Genomic DNA, 21,458 nt, shown 5'->3' with positions numbered 1-21,458 from the left:
TAGGAAGGTAGGACATGCTGTGTGCTTTGCTGCCGAATGTATCTCAAGCACTTGGATTTGACCTGGGACACAATAGACACAATAGGAGGTCAGGAGATATGTGTGGAATGAATGAATGAATGAATGAATGGTCTTAGCTGTGACACCACCACCAGAGTCCTCATTATGGTGGGTGACTCATTTTGTGTACAAAAAGTAGCCCCCACCCCACCCCACCCCCAAGCACCCAGGTGAGGAGGATGACAAAAAGCTCATCACCATGCAAAACTCAACTCAACTCCCAGGTCTGGGCTGGAATGTCCAGTGGTCTCAGGGGTTGTATGCAATTCTAAAAATAACCCTCAAAACATCCGCTGTTATCACAACCCTTTTCTCCCTCCTGGCTGCTGGAGGAGCCCGCCTTATAAATTCAAACAATGGGGCATGCCAAGTCCCCAGAGGCCTCACTTATGGAGCTAAAATAATAATCCCGTGTTGTTGGCAGCATTTTCTGGATCCTGCTCGGCTTCTCTTGAGCGTGAAAGCACTGGCCGTCCCTGCCAAATGTAACCGCCATGCCAAAAAGCGGGCCGAGGTTGTCAGCGCATTTTGGAGTCAGCTAATTGGTGTATTCAACTAGTGTGTTTTGAGTGCCAGGCACGGGCATCTGTTAACCCCTTCGGTTCTCCCAACAGGAGATGCCGTAGCCCCCACTGTATGGACAGGGAAGAGGACTTGCTTTTCCAGAGCCGTGCAGCTGAAGGTGATTGAGCAGAGACCCAAGGCCAAACCTGTATGTGTGATGCAGAGGAAGCCTTGATGAACGTGCTGGGTGTGCGTGTGAGTGAGTGTGTGCGCGTGCGTGTGCAGGGGGGAGAGAGAGAGAGAGAGAGAGAGAGATCTTCCATACCCCGTGACCCAGTTTCTTGGCAGCCATATTGCAGAGCCTTTCAAAGACTCCTGGACTCTGAATACCAAGGCAGAGCCATGCCCCGAGGAGGTGGTAATGAGCGTGGTGTGCAAGAGCACATGTAAGAGGCCACGGCAGCAGGGCTGGGTTGCTAACTACAGTCTTCACTAGGGAAATCTTTGTCCTAGGAACCCAAGGGCCTTCCCAGAACCCATGATCATCATTTTCATTTTGACAATGAATATATAATATATATTTATTGAGCATATGCTATGTGTCAGGCATCCACTCAAAAATCCTATAGTGTAGGTAGTATAATTATTTCATTCTACAGAAAAGGAAACTGAGGCACTGTGTAGGATAGTGCCCCAGGACCCCCACTGGGTAAATGGGGGAGCTGGAGTCAGCCTGGCTGGCTCCTTCCGGAACCCTGCGTCTTCATCTCTATGGTACACAATGTCTGTAGAAACTAGAACGCTGCATTTACTGAGTGCTCCAGACTCACCCACTCAGGAATCAGAGAAGGGAGCCTGGAGGGCAGGACGTGTGGGGGCCCGGGATCAAGAGGCCTTGACCTCCCGAGATGGGGGGGAGGGGAGATGGATACAGGCAGCTGTATTAAAATGCAAATTTTTGCCTTGCTTGCTGGTTTATCATCTGACTCGTTATACAATTTGCCAGTTATAGAAGAAAAATTACCATAATGGGGCCCCAGGGAATGGTTGTAAAAAAAGGAGACCAAACATTACTTATCGGCCGTTCCACTACAATTATCTACCGCGTTTGTTCTTTCCCTCCTCTAGAAATGAAACCATCAATGCCAGGGACAGGGTGCTGACCAGGCGGGAGGGAGAGAACTCAGGGCATGGAGGCATAGCCTTTGATCTGCTTTCTCCCTCCGCTGTCCCCACCATCCCTCAGACCCTGTGGCTCTTACCTTCCTGGGACAGCTCCCTCTGCGGGGTAGGGGGGCGGTGATTTTCTGAGCAGGAAGAGAGGCGGAGGGCAGGCAGATGGACTTGCGCTGTCTCCCTGGGGACTTGCTGGCTCACGGCTACCCCTTCTCCCAGGAGCAGACTTGGTGCTGAGGTCCGGCACTCCAGCGGGACTCACCAGAGCAACGCTCCCCAGAGTTGCCAGGGGTCACCCGGGAAGGCTGCAGATAGCCAGGCTTCCACAAGAGGGCAGCTGCCTAGCAGGCTGCGCCCCATGGAGCACCCCTGCCCTGATGCCCTGACAACTTTTCTGGCTCTAAGATACCTTTCCAACCTGTATCCGCCAGCCTCACCCCTTTCTCGGGCTCTCGCAGCCTGGCGCTCCGTCTTACTCAGCGCGTCTCTTCTAGTACCTCGCTCAGTGCTTGGAACATAATAAGCAGGAGATAAATATTTAATGAATGAATGAAAGTGTCTATCTGTGAACACATGTCTCTATGTTTTCAGGTTATTCTAAAGTTGTCTTCTTCCCCCCAGGTCTGACTTCTTTTAGGTCCAGCCAAATCTTCTCCAGGCCCTAAGGCCTCTGATGATTTCTCTGGCTTCTGTAAGCAGCATATTAAAACAGTCAAGGGGGCAGATAACGATGTTCTCTGCTCGCGCATACCATTCAGATATTTTTACTTTTTACAAGCCTCAGGCTTCCCTATCATTCGTTTGCACTCCACGGGGACTTAAAACTGTTTTTGTCTTAGTTTCTAAAGTATCTGCTCCTTATTTATTTCTGCCACAACAGGAGGGATAAACCCTCAATGCTACCCTGAGTTCAATTTACAAAGGACAAATTCAAAGCGTTGCACCAGGATCTCTGATACTATGTTTCTCAGGTGACCCTCCAACATCTGGTTTCCTGGACTCTGCGAAGAGAGAGCCACAGCTTGTCTGTTTGAGTTCACCCCGTTTCTTACAAGTTATGCTCAGGCTGGAGGGTTCCATACCCCGGTGCCTGTGATCAGGGAGCCAGAGGGTCTAGAATACAGTTTCCAGCTTGATACACGGCGGTCCACCCCTTTGAGTGGCAAAACGAATTAGGGTTCACATTCTCAGATGGCAAGCCAAGCCAACAGCTTTGCAGAGAAGGCAGTATGTTATTTTTTATGTCTGAGCCTCTTGTCCAGGGGAACAGGCATTTCCCTCTGGCCCGAAGGTTCTTTTCCAAAGAGGAAGATGAGGGTATGAAGTAAGAGGGTGCAAAGCTCCTGGTTGATGTCCCCAAATCCTTTAGAGAAGGTGTCAGCAAATTGTGGCCAAATCTGGCCTGATGTCTTTTCATGGCCTGCAAGGCAAGAGTGATTTTGACTTTTTCAACCATTTGATATCAGAATAGCTATGATAATGGAATAATAATATTCCGTGACATGTGAAAAGTAAACCAAATTCAAATGTCCGTGGCCATTAATAAAGTTTTATTGGAAACATGGCCACGCTCACTCATCTATGTGTTTAGGGCCACTTTCTCACAACGGTGGCAGAGCTGATTACTTATACGAAGACTGTTGGGCGTGCAAATACTCACCGTCTGACCCTTTGTAGGAAATGTTTGCTGACCTCTGCTCACCTGCCCAGATGACCCCTCTGCCCCTACGCTGCTTCATGCTCCCCCCCCAAGCGGCAATCTGAATATCATGGGAAATTTTCTTTCCTTTTGAGTAGATTTCCTCCTACCTTACTTGCACTTTTTAAGATGAAGAGAGGGAAGTATTGAAGGATGAAGTTGGCAGCTAGTGGTTTTTGGAATATTATATTTTTTGCGACCTTGCTCAAGTCACTTAATTTCTCCTGGGGTCTCATCATTCTCCCCAGTGAAAAACAGCACTTCTAGAAAGTGACAGGAAAGTCAGATGCGCTAGTGGGTTGGTGCTGATCTCGCGACCTGAAGGCCTGACCTCTGAGGACAGACCTTCTTGAGAGTGTTCCTGTCCCTGCCTTTGATACGCTTCCCCTTGTTAGGCATGTCGTAGGTTTTGGCTTTGAAAATAGGTTCCTTTTAACAACAGGCACGTGGTGTTAGATGTTCAACGGATAGGCACGTATTCAACACCTACACGGGCAAATGCTATACCACACAATGGAGAGATATGGGAAGATGTGGAAGATGAGGATCCTGGGCTCTGAGACTCTTGACCCATGTGGTCTATTACACACACAGCCCATCACAGGATGGGCGCCCGCCACTGCCTGTGTGCAGCCAGTGTGCATCTGTGGTTCTCACAACACCCTCTGTGGAAGACAAAATCGGCCCCCTTTCCAGACGAGGTAACGAAGGCTCGGTGCCATTGTCCCTCATCCAGTGGGTGATCTCTAATCAGCTGTCCCCACCACCAAGACTGTCCCATGGCCAGCAGACAGCACAGTCTCAATGGAGAAAGGAGCAAAAAACATGGCACCACTATGGCTTTATAGACTCCACTCTGCAGAAGGAAAGAGGGGAGGGTGAGCTGGTGTATTTGGGAGAAAACCTTCCAATTAATTTTTAGGGTCCACTGAACGAAGAAATTTCCTAAGCCCTCTGGGCCCCAAGAGCTGTGCTTTGCTTTTAGCTGAGCAGGTGGAAATAGAAAGAGGCTGAGGTGATGTACTTATTGAATTCTGGCCTGAAGTACAAGCCAGCATGTCTGTCTTCCTCACTGGACTGTAAACTCCTTGGTCACATGGACGATCTCTTAACAACTCATATATCCCAAGCAAATAATTTTTAAGTACTTATTAAATGCCAGGCATCGTGCTTGCTGTGGGGCACAGTGCTTTGGATACAGCAGGTGTTCAGGAAATGCTTATGAAATAGATAAATGCCTGCCGATTAAATTCACGCCAATGCTAGATCTTTTCTAGAGGCTTCCAGGAGATACCTGATCGTTGAAAAGAGAGGGAGGAATCATAGATATTTGGGGTGCCATATTTCCCCATTCTCCTGCTCCATCCTGCGTCTCTGCTATGAAAGGGTTGTTCTCTCTATCTCTCAGTGGGGTCAGCAGGTTGATTCCAGGTTTGCTGTTTTTTCCTAAATACTTTCCTGATAGTCCATGAAGGGGGTGGACTCTGTCCCCTCCTCTTTACAGCCCACAACATCGTCCAAGTGCAATTTGCTCCCCAGACAATGTCCTCCCCCTTTGCAGGCAGAACTTGTCTTACTCTACCTGATAAGGGCCACACAGTGCTTGCCATTTCCAAGGCGGCTCTGCAAGAGCCCTGAGGCCTTAGGGAGAGTGTGTGAATTCCTTTGACTTGGTGCAGCTCCACCCACATCCCCTGTTCCCGCCTCTTCTTGTCTTCGCCCACTTAGTTTTTTGAACTCCGGTGCTTCCGTCCCGCCGCCCAGGCTTGCCTTTGGGATTCATGAGAATCTGCGTCTGTGAATTTGGAATGTCTAAATGCACGTTACAGGGACAGAAGAAGAGAAGAGAAAGCAGGTTCCGTCGTCTCCGCATGATTGGCCTTTGGAGCCTGCCCCTTCTGTGGGGGGCGGGCCGGTCTGTCCATGCCCTGTCTGTTAACAGCATCCCTGGCTTCTGTCCACCGGATGCCACAGCTCCTCCCTCCTCTGGCTGTGACAGCCAAAAGATCTCCAGACATTCCTAACGTCCCTTAGGGACCAAAATCACCCCTGGATGAGAACCACCGAAAAAAGGAAAACAGAAATACTTAGTGTTGGTTTTTGGTTTATTTATCTATTTATTTATTGCTTATTGTTTGTTTTCCCTTGGCCTTGAGTAGTTCCCTTCCATATTAACCTCTGGGCTCTCACCTTCCACCTGACCGCCCCCATGCACCACGGTCCCCTCCCCCAGAAGGCTTCATGCTCCCATTAATTCCACCAAACTCCCAGGGGAAGCCTCGCTGAGCACCAGCTCCTGAATGTGCAGGAGACACGCTGGTTAGCGGCTGATGGGTGAATCAATGTGGTGACAGGTGAAGGGGCCTGCCGTGGGGGTGAGCAGGCCACGCCGAGGTGGCGGGGGGAGGCATGACGGTCAAAATGATAGGATGTCCTAGTCTGGAGAGAGGTGGGATCCCTGCGTCGGACACAGGAGGCGACTGCACTTGTTAAATATTTAAAGCTTAACGGGGAAGTGGCTGTTTCATCTCCTTCAACCTTCTGACTAATCGGCTATTTGATTAACTCTGAATCTCTTTGTCTTTAAAATGTTTAACTTTATGAGCCACCCCCTCCGTTGGTTAATGCGTGCTGCTGCCTTTCTTGCCCTCCTGGGCTGGGCGTTCTCTCCCGGCCGGGATGGAAGCAGCCAGACCTTGTCCCCATCAGTGACCGACGGGGCAGCCATCGGAGGGAGACCGAGGCCGTGAAGTCGTGTGAGACAAGGTTCACAATCTCGAGCCGGTGGACCAGTGTATACAGCATGCTCCTACCTACACTTTACAGTATGGGTGGAGAGGTGCACACACACCCTGGAGAAGTCTTGATACAAATGAACCAAAATGTTAACAGCATCTACCCTAGTGATGGATTATGTGATTTTAGTTTGGTTCCTGACGCCTCGCAGCGCGTTTCAGTATGTATTACCGCCATCGGTATGTATTACTTTACAACCTGAAACCATATTAAGTGTCCTTTATTTTGTGTCATCACTATTATTGCTATTATTTAAGGCCTGCCGAGGCCGAGGGGAGCATGCGTGTCTTTCCCGGAGGTAATGACAACATGAGGACTTGGGATGGGGGGCAGAGCCAAGCCTTGCCGGCCGGGGTTCACATTCCCGTGATCCCCCAGAAACGGGAGGGCGCGCCTCTTGGGTGAGGTGCCTCCATAGCCTCTGCTCATCTCTGGGGCATCTGGAGCCCTGGTAAACAGGCCCAGCCTCCATGTCCTGAGCCAGCCCCCCCGCAAAGCTGCTGCTTGTCCTAAGCCTGGGTCTCTCTCACTGCCCTGGGGCCACCTGCAGTGGAGAAAGCCAGCTTCTCAGTGGAAGAGCCCATAAGACCAAGGGAGGGTAAGGGCCCAATTTCGCTGTCGACTATGCACCCTCACTGGTGTGGCCTGTGACGCACCCCACTAATCCCCCGCTCATTGGAATTAGATTTGCAAGTCAGATTTTTTAGGGCACTTCCGAGTCCTTTGGCTTTAATTTTATTTATTTTTTTAAATGTTTATTTATTTTTGGAAGAGAGGGAGAGTGCGCACAAGCAGCGGAGGGGCAGAGAGAGGGGGTGGGGGGACAGAGGATCCAAAGCAGACTCCGCGCTGTCAGCACAGAGCCCGACGCGGGGCTCGAACTCGCGAGCTTTGAGATCATGACCTGAGCTGAAATTGGATGCATAACCGACTGAGCCACCCAGGCTTCCCTGAGTCCTTTGGCTTTTAAAGTGAGTCCCCACTGCCTTGAATTGTGGAAGAAGGGACCTGCCTGGAGGTCTTGGAGGGGCAAGTGGAGACAGACAGACACAGTCGGAGGGGCTGGGCCCCTTCTCGACCAGTTACTGTGTGGTTGGCATCCGGCCCATCGAGGGGAGGAAGAAGGCAGGGACATCGCTTCTTGAAACACTGCACGGACACTGATGGGGGCCGTGGCTGCTCGGAGGCCCTGTGCACCATCACGAGAGCCCTCTGTGGGGTGGGTGGGCTCTCATCTGCCTGGCTTTCTGAGAAGCCCCCAGTGCCGTGGTCTGCCCTCCCTCGACAGATGGTTCTCTAGGCCCCTGTCGCCCTGCTGGTGGCTGGCTTTGTGTGGTGGGTGACTGGGGTTATATGGGTGCCTAGGGGGCTGGTGGGGGGTGGGGAGCAGCCCAGGAGGCGGGCTCTGTGCCGTTGGGCGCTGCCCGTTTAGCCAGGGCTCTTCCCTCCTACAAACTATATAATTCTACTCAGACTGCTATATTTAAAAAAGGATTTTCTTTCTGCTCAGAATACTTTAAAAGGCATCTTTCTAGAATAGATCTCAATTCAAGTCAACAAACATTTCTTCAGTAGCCACCATGCACAGCAAGCGTGCAAAGCACCAGGGAGATCCGGGGGCACGTTCTGGACACATTAAAAGGTTAAGGTGTCTGGACTCAAGGATCCTTTCAGGTTTCAGGCTCAAGGAGCGACAGGTGACTTTGTAATTAGAATAAAACCACACATGGAGAGGTGACATAAACGGAAATTAAGGGAAGGAAGGAACAATTCTGCTTGGGAAAATCCAGGGTGGCTTCACAATGGAAGCATCATTTTGAAGCACAAGAAAGGTTTCCGTAGGTCCTGGGGGTCAGGCACAGAAGGAAGTGAGAGAGAGAGAGAGTGGATGCATTGTACATACGATCTAGAAGCCTGCAAGCCTGGCCTGAGGCAGTGGAAGGAGAGCACTCACAGGATTCTCTAGGGCTGGCCACCTCCTCCTGGAAGGCGCCAGGTTCCCTCCCCCCAGGCGACCCCACTTCTCAGGGCTTTTTCTAAATATTTCCACACAGCTCATCTCCTGGGCAAGAATTCCCCACCCAGGCAGGAGGATCCTGAGCTCGCCAGCCTTACGCAGCCCAGCGTTCAGTGTACGGTCAGATCAATTCATCTGGACTTTGTGATGATTTAATCTGGGTGGGGGTGATACTCGGCTCTGCATTAGCAAGCTGGTTCGTACGCAGATTATTTCAGTAAATAAAATTTCAAGGCCAGCTGCTTATCCTACTCCAGCAAGCCCTTGTTTCAGGCAAGGGCACTCCGGAAGAGAGGACAGTGACAAACAGAAGAGACGGGTTGGGCTGGGACACTGCCGCCGATCCGCCCCAGGGCACCCGGGACCTTGGGGAGAGCGCCTCCATCTCACACCGAGTCAGCAGGTCACAGAAGCGTGATTCCTGCCTGGGCTTCCTGGGTGTGAGTGTCAAGGGGGAGGTCCAGCCAAACTTGGCCAGCCACCCCCTCCCTGAGAGTCCCCGCACCCTGTGCTTATACCTGGACATAAAAGGTAGAGAAGGAGAGAGGCCTGGACTGGGTAGTAGTCTCCTGCACGTCCATCCTTTCCTGCAGGTAAGAGCTTCAGAGTCGGCACACCTGACCTTGAATCTTGACTGTACCGCTTATTAGTCATTTGATCTTGAGCAAGTAATTGACCCCTTCATAGCCACACTGATATCTCATTCTGAGTGTTTATTAAGTCCAGACGCTGTGCTTATGGCTCTTCATGTATAGCTATTATTAGCTCCATTTTGCAGACGAGGAAACTGAGGCCCAGCGGGGGACAGTTAAGCGATTTGCCCAAGGTCTCACAGCTGGGAAAAAGAGGTGCCTGGGTGCTTTTTTAATCTCATGGGATTGCTGGGAGGGTACTGAGTCCCGAGAGGCAAAGCACTCGGTGTCTGGCACGTGATGAGTGCTTGATAAATGGCTGTTATCCTTGCTGCCACAACGCCTCTCGTTGCTTGCCCCGTCGCTCTCCCAGCCGGCCTCTGTGGAGGGTGGGGGGAGCAGGGAAATCCGTCCATCCCGGGGGACTGGCCAGGTGGTGCTGGGGCCCAGAAGACCGGGGCCGTATGGAGGGAAGCATCATCTCCCGGCCAGGCCCTGATTGGAGCCCATTTACATCTTCAAACTCAGCTTGGAAAACCACCATCCATCAGCCAATGATGGTGTAAATTGCTTTGCTAAATATATTTCTGGATACATGGTAAGTAAAAATATCATGAATTTAATAAGCCTTGGAATTCACATTTTTCCAATCCTAATTAAGTTTCTGCTCTGCTTCGGACGTGCTCTTCTCTCTCTTCAGCAAGGTTGGGGAGGGAAGGAGCTTCTGTTTACCGTGTGCCTGGCTGGGCCCAGCGAGGTGCTTTACATCCATGAGTGCCTTGCACACTCCCGGCTGTGGCTGCAGCTGGGCTCACTCTTCCGGCTTCGCTGAGGCTGAACTGAATCTCAGTGAGGTGCACCGCTCTCTATCTAGGGTCACGGCCATTCTGACTGCCCCCTCTTACTGCTCTCCCCCTGGTCCTCGTGGGTCAGTGAAGCAGCCTCTGTGGTCCCAGGGTCTGGGCACAGCTTTGGCTCACAACCCCCCCCACCCCCCCCACCAGGGATATCCTGTGCATTTATAGTGGTGTTGGTGCCCACATGCTCACGTGCTCACCCTCATTCCCATGGGGACACCACATACATACAAACGCCAGCCATGGTGTTGTATTCCATGGCGGAGACCCATGGGTGCTGAGATCAGGGGGCAGCTCCTCTGTCCTGCCGTTATAATGGTCAATTTTATGTGTCCCCTTGGCGGGGCCGCGGGGCCTAGATATTTGGCCAGTCATTCTGGATGTTTCTGTGGGGGTGTATTTTGGATGAGATTAACATTCAGATGGGTGGAGTTTGGGTAAAGCCGATTGCCCTCCCTAATGTGGGAGGGTCATGCCCCATCAGGCGAAGGCCCGAATAGAACAAAGACTGGCCTTCCTTGAGAAAGAGGGAATTCTGCCGACAGACGGCCATTGGACTCAAATTGTGTTTATTCCCTGAGTCTCCAGTCTGCTGCCTTACTCTACCAGGTTAAATCTCTCTCTCCCTCTAAATATACTCATATCTGTTGGTGCTGGTGTTCTGGAAAACCCCAAACTAATACAATCACGTGCAAACACCCTGCCAGGCCCTCTGTCAATACTAAGGCGTCTCAAAGCTGCGGCAAATGCGAACTAATGCTGCCCTTTTGCAGGTGAGGAAATGGGGGTGCAGGGAACCTGCGGATTGGCGCTCCGCCCTGGCAGAGGGGTAGAGAGCTTCGGAATGAATCAGAGCAGTTAGAACTCCCGTTCTGAGGTGCGAGCACTCAGGTTGTGTGGGCCTGTTTTTTTCAGCCGCCTAATGGGGACAACGCCCTCCCTGGGGGCTTGTTCTGAAGGTTAAATGGGGAGACAGCTGCCAGGCCATTAGGAAACAGGAGCTGTTAGAACGGGCTCAGAATCAGGATTGCACCCACGGGCCCGCAGGCCCTGGGCTTGCTGCCCCCGTGGCCCAGATCTGAGGGCCATGAGGTCGGTGGCCCCCGAGCCGAGCCGGTGCTCCAGGGCCAGGCCCCTTCCTCCTTTCCTGGGAGGCGGCGACACAGCGGGCGGGGCGCTCCATCTCTGGGAGGACGGCGGGAGGAGGTGGCGTTCCCCTCCGTCGCTGACTCTGCGGTGAGGCTGCTGTATAACTGTCCACAGGACATTAGCCGCACATCACAGAGTTATGTTCCGTGGCGTAATGTATTCCCCAGACGGATGGGATTACGAAGGACGGCGTGGGGCGGGGAGACCCAGCCGCCTTTCCTTTGCTGGTCTGGAGGCTGTCGCACAGCTGTTCCCAGGCAGTTTAGGAGCCCCCCACCCCACCAGACCCCCCGCCACACACTGGGGCAAGCCCACCCGTCCTGCCTCCCTCTCCAACTTCCCTCTCTACTGCCTAAAAGATGTTGGTCTGGGTGGCCTGCAGGACACCAGGCAAGGGCTCAGAGGTGGCCCAGGAGCCTCTGAGTGGCCGTGCCACCTGGCCAACTACTTCCTCTTGGGCCCAGTCTGCAGTATTGCCCTGACTCTGCTTTACAACTTTGCTTGCAGCGTCCCTTGCTTTGGACAAACCTGTACCCCAAGGAGGGGAAATGCGCCCAGTAGACCTGGTTTCACATTCAGAGAGCTGCCCAACCCCCGCCCTCCCGCCGCCGCCCCTCCCCCGTCCCCCCTCCCCCCGGAGCTCAAGAGGGGCTGCAGAACTAGCCTGGGAGAATCTGGATCCAGCCCCTGGTGCTCCCAGTGTGACCTTGGATGTGCTGTCCCGTCTCCCTGTGCCTCAGTGTCTTCCCCTTTCAAAGGAAGATGTCAGTAGTACTCAGGTCACAGGTTGAAGCGACATTAAATCAGTGAGTGCAGGAGCCTGGAACGCAGCCGCCACTCCTTAGGTGATAGCAGTTGGCAGCCTACCCCCACTCCAAACCAGCCAAAGGATGAAGGAAGCTGATCTCGCTTAAGTGCAGAGTTTGTCGGGGAAGGCTGTGCCCTCCCTTCCTGGAGGAGCCACGTGGGTGGCTCCCTATTTGGCCATTAGTGTACCCAGCAGATTTTCTGGTGGCCTCTTCCTCCTGAGCAGGATGGTGACAGGCAGGGCTGGTTCAAGCAGCTCAGTCCCCCAGGGACAGCCAGGATGCTTGCTGTCTGCACTCCCACCATTGGTGGGCAAGGCTATGTACCCCTGCCTCGGACGGAGTGAAGCCCACGGAAGCTAGGCTTCAGCCATTTTGCAGATCTCCCCACTTTCCAAGAAGGTCTCCCATTAGGTGAGAGTGGGAAGGTGGGGGAGGGGCAGAAGCAGGAGCCAGGCGTCCCAGATCAAGGAAGGATGCTGTGGAGAGACCCCCCCCCCCCCCCCGTCCATATGCTCATCACCCTAACAGCGGGGCCAGGGATCAGACCTATAAAGGCCACCAGCAAGACGACACCATTCAGGCAGGAAAGTGAGGGGGAGGGGCTGATGAGCGGACCTTGAGCCTCACCCCACACTTGCACAACCATGGCCAAGTCTGTCCTGCTGAGGACAGCGACAGGCGGGGATGACCAGAGCTCTGAATTTCACAGACATTGAAGTTGTAACATGAACCACAGTAAGTGCTGGGATGAGACTATTGTAATGACTGGGCGAGGGCTGAAATATGTATAATTTGGCCAAATGTCTTTAAGGGAGTAGGCAAGGGGGGTTCGACAGAGGTAAGAGGGAGTTGTAGGGACGCGTAAAGCCATTTCCCATCCCTGTAACAAGTGGAGACCCTCAGGAAGTGGGTTGAGTGTGTTTGTTTAATATTTATCTTCTATGCAAATGAGCCACTTGTGTGCTTTCCTCGTGGGCGGGGATGTTCCTTGTCGGAGCTCCACAGGCCTTGATAAAGCCCGGTTTCGTGGATTCGTGAATGGGCCTCGGTTCTTTGTCCTTGGAGCCCAGGGCAGAGGGATTCAGAAGAAAGATGTCCATGGCCGCCTTCCTCCTGCTGTGGCTTCACTGGCCCTGTGTCTCTCTGTCTCGGCCAGGGCCAGATGGAGGGGTGCAGGAGGCAGGGAGGAGTCTGGTACCTGTCCCTCACACTCCAAGCATCCAGCAATGGCCTTCTTGAAATGGCAGAAATATGTGTGTCACTGGCAAAGGCCAGAGGGGGCAGAAAGGATGCATCTTTCAGCAGCGGGATGGGGGCTGCCCTGGGGTGCGGGTGGGGGAGAGGAGGGCTGGCTCCACCACCGAGGAAGGGGGCCACCCACCCCCAAAGCCCAGGCCCTCGGAGGAGCCTGCTCTGGGCAGAACGTGCACATCCCCATGGTTGGGGAGCAGAGCACAGGCCCCTTTCTTCCCCTCCACCTTTCCTTCCCTATTCCTCTTATTTTCTTACAAACTTTTTATTGTTTATTTCTTTATTTTTTGAGAGAGAGACAGAGAGCAAGCATGGGAGGGGCAGAGAGAGAGGGAGACACAGAATCTGAAGCAGGCTCCACGTTCCAAGCTGTCAGCACAGAGCCTGATGAGGGGCTCAAACTCACAAACTGTGAGATCATGTCCTGAGCCGAAGTCAGACGCTTAATGGACTGAGCCCCCCAGGCGCCCCTTCCCTTGCTTATTCCATTCTCTTCATTTTCCTGGAAGGCCTGGGCTGCACAGGAAAGGGCACTGCTGCGTCTCATGAGCCCTGGACCCGCTCCAAAGCCCACGGAGAGTCTGGAGCCCCGGGTCTGCGGCAACATGGTGGGAGCCTCTTGCGCTGCCAGCTTTAAACTCACATCCGCGCGCCTGGACTCGTGTGACGCGGGGCGGCTGGAAGAGACAGCTCCTGGTGGCTCCTTTGCTGGATCCCAGATCCCATTCTCATACCCCTAGGACCTCCCTTTCCTCTTGTGAACAGTGTCTGCGGCTGCTAGTGCACGCATGCGAGCGTGCGCGCGCGTGCACACACACACACACACACACACACACACACACACACACACACTCAGAATCCCAGAGACTGAATTGGGTTTCTCATCTGCTCCAGGCCACACCTTTCTTGCTTTTCTGGCTTCAGTCCCTTGGTGGGCTGCTGTGATCACCTCCCAGGGCTGTCCAGGTCCTTCAGCTGGGGGACCACCCTGTCCTCCCATAAGGTGAGCCCCCCTTGGGCAGGGCAGGGCCCTGCGGGGCTGGTGAATCCATCCCCACTCCCCACCCCCTACCCCCGGGAAACCCCCGCAGCAGCCGTGAGATGTCATCATGGCACATGCGGAGCATGACTGTCTCTTCCTCCCCGCCCGCTCCCTCCCCTGCACCAGCCAGCCTGGCAACCCCCGCCCAGACCTGCCCTGCCCCGTCCGTCCGGGGACGCAGGTGCGGGGTGGGTGCGGGTCCTCCAAGCTCGGAACTGCTGCTTTGCCCTCCCGACGTCGGCTTCGTGCTCCAGAGCGTCTGGGGCTGCCGAGGCCGGACCGAGGCATGTGATTCTACAAGAGGTATTTTTAGCTTTCTCATTAACCGAGTGCTTTCAAATTAGCCTTCTATTAACCTCAAAGGAAAATGAAAGTGTGTTTTTTTTTCCTTCCCAGAGAAAGTCTCCTGCAGAAGAGAAAGCTTTCCATGATTCACCTTTCGTGCGCCTCGAAGCCCTAATGAAGTTGGAGTCTCTAATATCTGACTTGATGGAATAATTGGTCCGTGGGCAATGGCAAGGAAGATGCTGGTAAGCGGGGAAGCGGTCTTTCTCTCTTTCGCTTCTCATCAGACGGCCTTCGTTTCCGTCTCCCCTTTCTCCACCAGGGATCAACCCCCCACCCCACCCCCCATTACTCAGGAAGTGTCCATGTGACCCGCCCTCCCTTCCAGTCTCATCCGGATGGCATTGCCTGCTTTGTGCTGCTGATCCCAGACTCACACGCAGCCACTGGTCGTCTCCAAAGCACTGTCTGGTCCCCAAGCCTTGCGACCAGGGTCAAAAGGAGGCCTCTTGACTTTGGTGGTGCCCGTCAAAGTGCACTTATCACTCTGCACCCGGAGTTCGAGGAGAGGGGAATAAATAGCCTTGCAATTTCCCAGCACAGTCAGGGATCGAGTCCAATGAGGCTAATCCAATTTCCACTCTCCAGCCCTGAGGCAGGAGGAACCTGCCCGGCCAGGGTTACCCACCAGCAGGTCTCTGTCTCAGGATGTGAAGGTGGCCCTGCTGGAGGGTGGGGAGGGGGCTTGCGGCCCAGCCACCCAGGGGATCCAAGGAGCCCACGGCCGGGACTGGGTATCAGCCAACAGACACGAGGAAGCTGCAGGACCTCACGTGCTCCCCAGGGAACCGGAAGAAAGGCAGGGCTGCTTCTGAAGGGCTCAGTCCAGAGTTTGGATCGTTCCTCCATCGGCCCAGCCTGTTGGTGAGCCCGGGACTTGACACCTTTCTGCCCCCTTCCTTCCCTGGCCCCTCTCTCCATCCCTGTAGGTGCTCACCTCTGACTGCCTCCCCACATCCCATCTCTGTCTCTTCCCTCTCTCCCTTCATTCATGGGTCTGTGCCTTCTAGAACCATCTTGCTGGAGAAGGGCTCCCTTCCAGTGAAGAGTCTGCCCTCCTCAAGGGGCTCACCTCTGGTGTTCTAGATGCAGGTGGATTACTGGAGCCTGAGAAGAGACCATAGGCCCACGGTTTAAGTGACCGGAGAGAAGGTCCCAGGGACACATACCCACAGAGGACCACGGCACCTGCAGCTCCCACCTGGCACATCCCACGGCCCCCTGGCTGCCCCCAACTGCAGGCTCCTGCCACTTCAAAATTGAAATGTCAGAAAGCAAACTCACTGCTCCTCTGTCAGACTGCTTCCTTCTTATTTCCTACTGGGTTAATGGGGTCGCCATCGGCCCTGTCACCCAAGCCAGAAACGTACGAGTCACTGTCGACTCCTCCACACCTGCCAGTCACCGAGTCCCATCAGCCCCCCTCTGCGGGGAACTTCTGCCTTGCGCCCCAGCAGAGCGCAGCCACTCAGGGCTCAGGGCATCGCCGTGGTGCCTCGGCTGATCTTCCTGCCACGAAGCTTCATCTCCTGAGTCCGCTTCCCTCTCTGCAGCCGGACGGCTCGCTCTAAAATGTGCTCCCTTGCTGACACCTGTCAGTGGCTCCTGGTTACCTTCCACTGAAGCCCACGTACCTGGCCGTTGGTTCAGCTTCATTCCCGGCCACTCTCCCCCTACAAACCCGAGCCTGGCCGGGCCCAACCAGCTACACTTCCCCGAACGTCCCTGGCCACTTGTCACCTCTGGGCTGTACACACAGTGTTGCCTGTAATAGGAATGCCGTTCCCTCCTTGTCTAGCCAGTGAACTCCTGTTCACTCTACAAATCCCCTTCAAATACACCCTCTTCCAGGAAGCAATTCTAGCTGAGCAGTGTTTCACGAGGCCTAACTGCCACCGGATTTGCCCCCGATTTCACTGTGGCCACAGGGAGGCTCTGCGGACACGTAGGCTCAGGAACGGCGCTGCCTGGGGCACTCAGGTGCAGCAACGCACTCTTTAGCCTCAGTCAAGGGTCTTCCATCCTGCCAGACTTTGCAGACACAGCCAGACAGGTTAGTGTCTTCAGTGACCCTCATTATTCTCACTCTCCTTCTACCATCCTGCCTTCTTTCTTCTTCTGGCATCTTCTTAGGGGGATGAAACCCTGTGCATGGAGCGGCTCTGGGAACCTGGGGTTTGCCTTTCTAAACTCGAGCCTCCTGTGGTCCCTTCCTCTGCTGCTTCCTGTTCTTCCTCCTCTTCCCTTCCCTCTTCCCCTTCCTCTCCATCTTCTTCCTCCTCCGCCGCCGCCTCCTCCCTTTCTTCCTCTCCCTCCTCCCCATCATTCTCCCGCCCATCTTACCCTTCCTCCACCTTCCTCCCTCTCTCTCCTCCTCCCCCCTCCCCCCTTCCTCCCCATCTTGCTCCTCTTCCCTCCTCCCTCCCTCTCCCCTTCCCACTTCGGTGACAGTGACATTTCCCTCCCACCCTCCTGGCCCGCAGCCCCCTGTGCTCCCAGCCGCATCCCTCCAGCCCTCACCAACACTCCCCCAGCGCTGGGTGGGGAAGGAAGAGGGTGGAGCTCCGTTCTACTCCTTAGCAATTCAGGCCAGGGGTTTGGAGAGGAGGAGGCTGGGCCCACTGGGCATCAGAGCCGGGTGGATTCTCCCTTTCCCGACTGCCTCACTCCTCCACCATCCATCCATCCATCCATGTTAGTCCACGGGGGCAGGCAGCAGTGCGCTGAGGCTCATTTGGAAAAAGCTTCAGATGTAAAAATCTGGTCTTAAAGTCAGGTAGGGGGTAATTAGTCACATCTCAAAAGAAGTCTTATGTTTCAAAAGGCTCTGCAGCAGGAACCCATAATTAGCTGGGTCCCCTGGAGAGCTGACATCAGAGCGGGACAGTCTGGCCCAGCGGCACTCCTGTGTGTGCCTGGCCCCCAACCAGCCTATTTTCCTTCCTGTGAGTTAGAGACTTTTCCCTTCCTTCCTTCCTTCCTTCCTTCCTTCCTTCCTTCCTTCCTTCCTTCCTTCCCTACTTCCTTCCCTACTTCCTTCCTTCCTTTCTGACTTCCTTCCCTACTTCCTTCCCTACTTCCTTCCTTCTTGCCTTCCTTTCTAATTAATTTATTATCATGCCTCCTCGCTGAAGTAGGTGAGGAGCATGGGCTGATGGTCTTTTCACAGAGGTAGAAAACCAAGGTCACAACTGCACAGCCTGAACACAGAGAAGAAAGGACCTAAGGAGAAGCCAAACTGGTCATTCTGTCCAATAGGTGTAACCCTTCCTTCCATAGTAAGAGAACCCCTGTTATATTGGGGGACGTCATGAAACCAGCAGACACCCCTATTTCCTGGCATCCTAAGCACCTAGGGATGGCCACAGGACCAGATTCTGTTCATGGGATGTGAGTGGCTATGTTTATTGGGACTTCTGGGCAGGCAGCTCAAGGGAAGCTGGCTTAGCTGGAAGGTCTTGCCTCCCTTTGATGCCCCTCCCACCGTCTCCCTCCCTCCTGCCTAGAAGGTAATGGCTGGAGCTCCAGTAGCCATGTTGGACCAAAAGGGAGCCTTGAAATGAAAGGGGCTCCACGGGGCTGGGGGAAGTAGAAAAACAGGGCATCTGAGTTCCAGTAACGATGGAGTTTCCTTACCATCCTCAGACCCCTTATCTCTGCATCGCTTTGAAGTAAGGGGAGAAAGAAGCTGCCATCTTGGTTAAGCCACCGTTAGTTTGGGTTTTGTATTACATGCAGCTGAGCCTAATCATAGCTAATAAATAAATTTTCATGACTCTCATCTTCAGGACTACATCACCTCCACAGCCTGGAGGTAGTTGAGAGAGCATTGGTTTGCCCACTGTGTGTGTTTATACCCAAATTATAACTTTCCCTAAATCTGTTATCTTTCACCCACTGCCCCACATTTTCCTTGTGGACTCATGGGTGTGGGCAACCTGCCTCACGTCAAGGGAGGACTCTTTGAAAAGGGGGATCCAAGTTTTTTCTGGGGCCACATACTCAGCTGGAAGCATCTTGCTGGGAAGTGGCTTGAGGAGGGAAGGACCCGTACCCTTCTGAGATTGACTCTCCCTCTGTGGCCACGCCCACTCTACCAGGCTCCACCTACCTCTTCCTCTTTACTCCTTGACTTTTCCAGGTGCTGCTCTTTGCCTAGCAGATGAATACCCAGGACCAGCCACCTGGCTCTCTTACTGGGTATGTTGGACCGGCTCAGCTTCTGTGCATTTTAGCCTGTGCAGATCCCGTTTCCCGCTCCCTCCTTTCCCTGCAACATGATTTCGGAATACCTCTTACCATAAAAGACATGAATTGCATTGATCTCTGAGACCCCGCCTAGTTTTCAATTGCCAAGATGGAATGAGGTTGGACCCAGAAAGCCTACGTGCTACCTCGTAGCTTTTAGCTGGGACTTTGACCTGCCAGGTTGCTACCCCCCTATCGGTTAGACAGCTGCAGGGAGGCAGGGAGGCCGGTGGTCTCTCCTTAACCTGAAAAGTAGCTCCTTGATTGCCTGCCAGGTGACCCCTTTCTTGGGAGCCTGAATGGAAGAGGAAGGAGGTGCTGAGCCAGCTGGCCAAGTTTCTGAAGCTGTCAGGGCAGGAAAACCATGAAAGTGTGGGTTTTAACACTTAAGACATTTTTGTGAACCCTCTGGCTGGCAAATGGTGTTAACAGGCCTCTGAGGGTCCCAGAAAGGAGGCCTTGAAGGCCGCACCCGTTAGAAAGAGCCACGTTAGCAGAGATGGTCGTGAGCCTGTGGCTTTGAGCAGACCCGGGGTGGGGCTGTGCGCTTCCTGATTTCCTGGCCTTCCTGCATGGATTTCTCAGCCTGTCCCGGCGTCGATATTTGTGGGCTTGACTTGCCCATCTGGGCCCCGATGATGTAGCTTGTGGTTTTTAATCTACTGTTTCTTTTCAAACGATCGGTCGTTCCTTCTCTTGTTCCGCTACCGGCTCCCTTCAGCATTTTTGCTGCTCAGAGGTGGGTGGGTTATAGCCCTTCTGCTCCCAGAGCAGTGAAACACTGGCTGGGAAACTATCTTTGTGTTCCCATCATTAGCAAAAGCGGTGACCAGGTCCCCTGGTCCCCAGATGTCACTCCGTGGCCTGTTTTGTAGGAAATATCTGATCTTAGTTCAAAGTTGCAGGGGAGAGTCTCTGGCCCCGGCCCACGTTCCGTGCTGAGCCTCAGGTCATGTCCTTGCCCATCTCTTTAGGATGTCACCTGCTATTCCTTACCTACGATTGATACTTTTCCCTAGTCCTCAAAAATTCTTACTGTCTCCTTTGGAATTTAACTGTCTCCCTTGGACATGTCCTTCTGTCATGTCTCAGAGCTCTTCAAAGTAAAGGCTTTTTTTTTTTTCCTTTATAAAATCACACGGCTGGAAGGGACCCTGAAGGTAATCTGGTGCAACCCCCTCCTTTTGCAAGGCTCAGAGAGGGATGTACTGGCCCAAATTTGCACAGCTTGCTCACAGAAAAGCTGGAGCTGGCATGCTAGGTCTCCCGACCCCCAGGGCTCTGGCTCCAGGCCTGGCCAGAGGGACCAGGAGGGGTGGGTGGGACTATATTCTTCACTAATACTTCCGGGGCTCTAATCAGATCCAATTATTTAAAATCCCTAGCATTGTCACCGCTCTACATTCTCTGCCCTTCCATCTAAGAACTTTCTTTTCCATGCTTGACCTTTTAAGGATTCATCATTTTTCCATGGGGCCTTGGGCTAGGATTAGGTACTTGCAAGCAGACGGCCCCGGGTACTTATGAGTGTATCATGTGATGGGGAGACGAGCTGGAGAGTGTCTGAGTGAACCCCCCACTTGGCCGGGTGCCTCTTGGGAAGGACAGGGACAGAGGAGAGGTTGGGCTGGGAACTGGGTTGGCTCAAGGCCATCTGCATACGGAAGCTGGTTTTCTAGGCTGCTCCCCATGGCTCCTCAGGGCTGGGGCAGAGGGCCTCAAGCAGAAACAAAATGAGTGGTTCATATAAGCCTCTGAGTGGCATTGGGAATGGAATGTGCTATTCCTGGGCTCACCGGAACAATTTGTGGACCCAAGCGATGGGGGATGGGGAGGAGGGAAATGGCAGAAGGATGTTTGTTTCCACAGCACAGGAAGCAAGACAGGACCCCAGCACCACCGTGACATTCCTCAGCAGCGCCATCATCTGGATGGGCATCTAATGCTATTGACTAGAGACTTTGTTGCCACCGTGGGCATGAATGCTGGGGGTGATGCTCACAATTTTCCAAAGACAAACGCAAGGACCCAAAAGATGATGCAATCACCTCCAAGCTGAGAGACACAAAGCCACCAACCCGAAGCGGGTCACCCAGGCTCACCCTCATATCCAGCGCTCTCTCTCTCTCTCTCTTTTTTTTTAAAGAGAAAAGAGAGTAATTAGTCTTTCTTGAGTTCTTTCAACACAATGACAAAAAGGAAAATTCTAAAAAAGAAATCTCTGCTTGTAGAGTGGCAAAGAACAGCCGCATTGTTTGTCCCTTTCAGTACATTACAACTAATAATAACAACAAAGGAATAGACTGACTTAGAAATTCTTTGTGGTCCTTTAATACCACGGTGAAGTGAGCCTGGGGAAACTGATGGGGAGGTTGCAGGCCCCCGCATGCGGGGAAGCGCTCCTGCACACCTATTGGGTACGCCCAAGAGCCCTGTGGTGCCTTGGCAATAGCCAAGACAAAATGCACACCCACTTGAAACCAGCTTGATGGAAATTGCCAGAGGCGTGGAGAACAATGGCTCGCTATCTGGGCGCCCAGACCCTGCCTTGTCGCTGCTTCCAAAGTGGAAATGAGATACTAATGAAGGGTAGAGTCATGACTTCAAATGTCTTCTCTATTTGCCGGATACTTGTCTTTGGAGCAGATACGTCAGTGACATACCTGTGAACCTGGAGTTCCGAGGCCACCTGTCTGGGAGCCGGGCCTGCCTCGGATATTGAAATACTTGTTCTGTAGACTGAGGGGCGGGCTGTGGCGGGGAGGGAGCAGGGCGTATGCACAGATGGAGGGTGAAGGGGAGTGTTCAAGAGAGAAGAAAACTCTTAGAGATACAGGAAAATCCAACAGGTGGGGATGGGGACAGCGATACAG

At 53.4% G+C, this 21,458-nt stretch overlaps 1 long non-coding RNA gene across 1 annotated transcript; it reads left to right on the top strand.

The window, feature by feature from the left end:
- Nucleotides 1-14,221: 14,221 nt before the first annotated feature.
- Nucleotides 14,222-20,721, top strand: LOC120230237. The gene is made up of 3 exons (XR_005527951.1): nt 14,222-14,295; nt 14,389-14,522; nt 20,455-20,721. It is a non-coding gene; the product is annotated as an uncharacterized LOC120230237 (long non-coding RNA).
- The last annotated feature ends 737 nt before the right edge of the window (nt 20,722-21,458 follow it).

The sequence above is a fragment of the Hyaena hyaena genome, unplaced genomic scaffold, assembly GCF_003009895.1.
Source record: "Hyaena hyaena isolate Hyena2069 unplaced genomic scaffold, ASM300989v1 scaffold_39, whole genome shotgun sequence".
Classification (NCBI taxonomy): Eukaryota; Metazoa; Chordata; class Mammalia; order Carnivora; family Hyaenidae; genus Hyaena; species Hyaena hyaena.
This window is presented reverse-complemented; position numbering and strand designations above follow the sequence as displayed.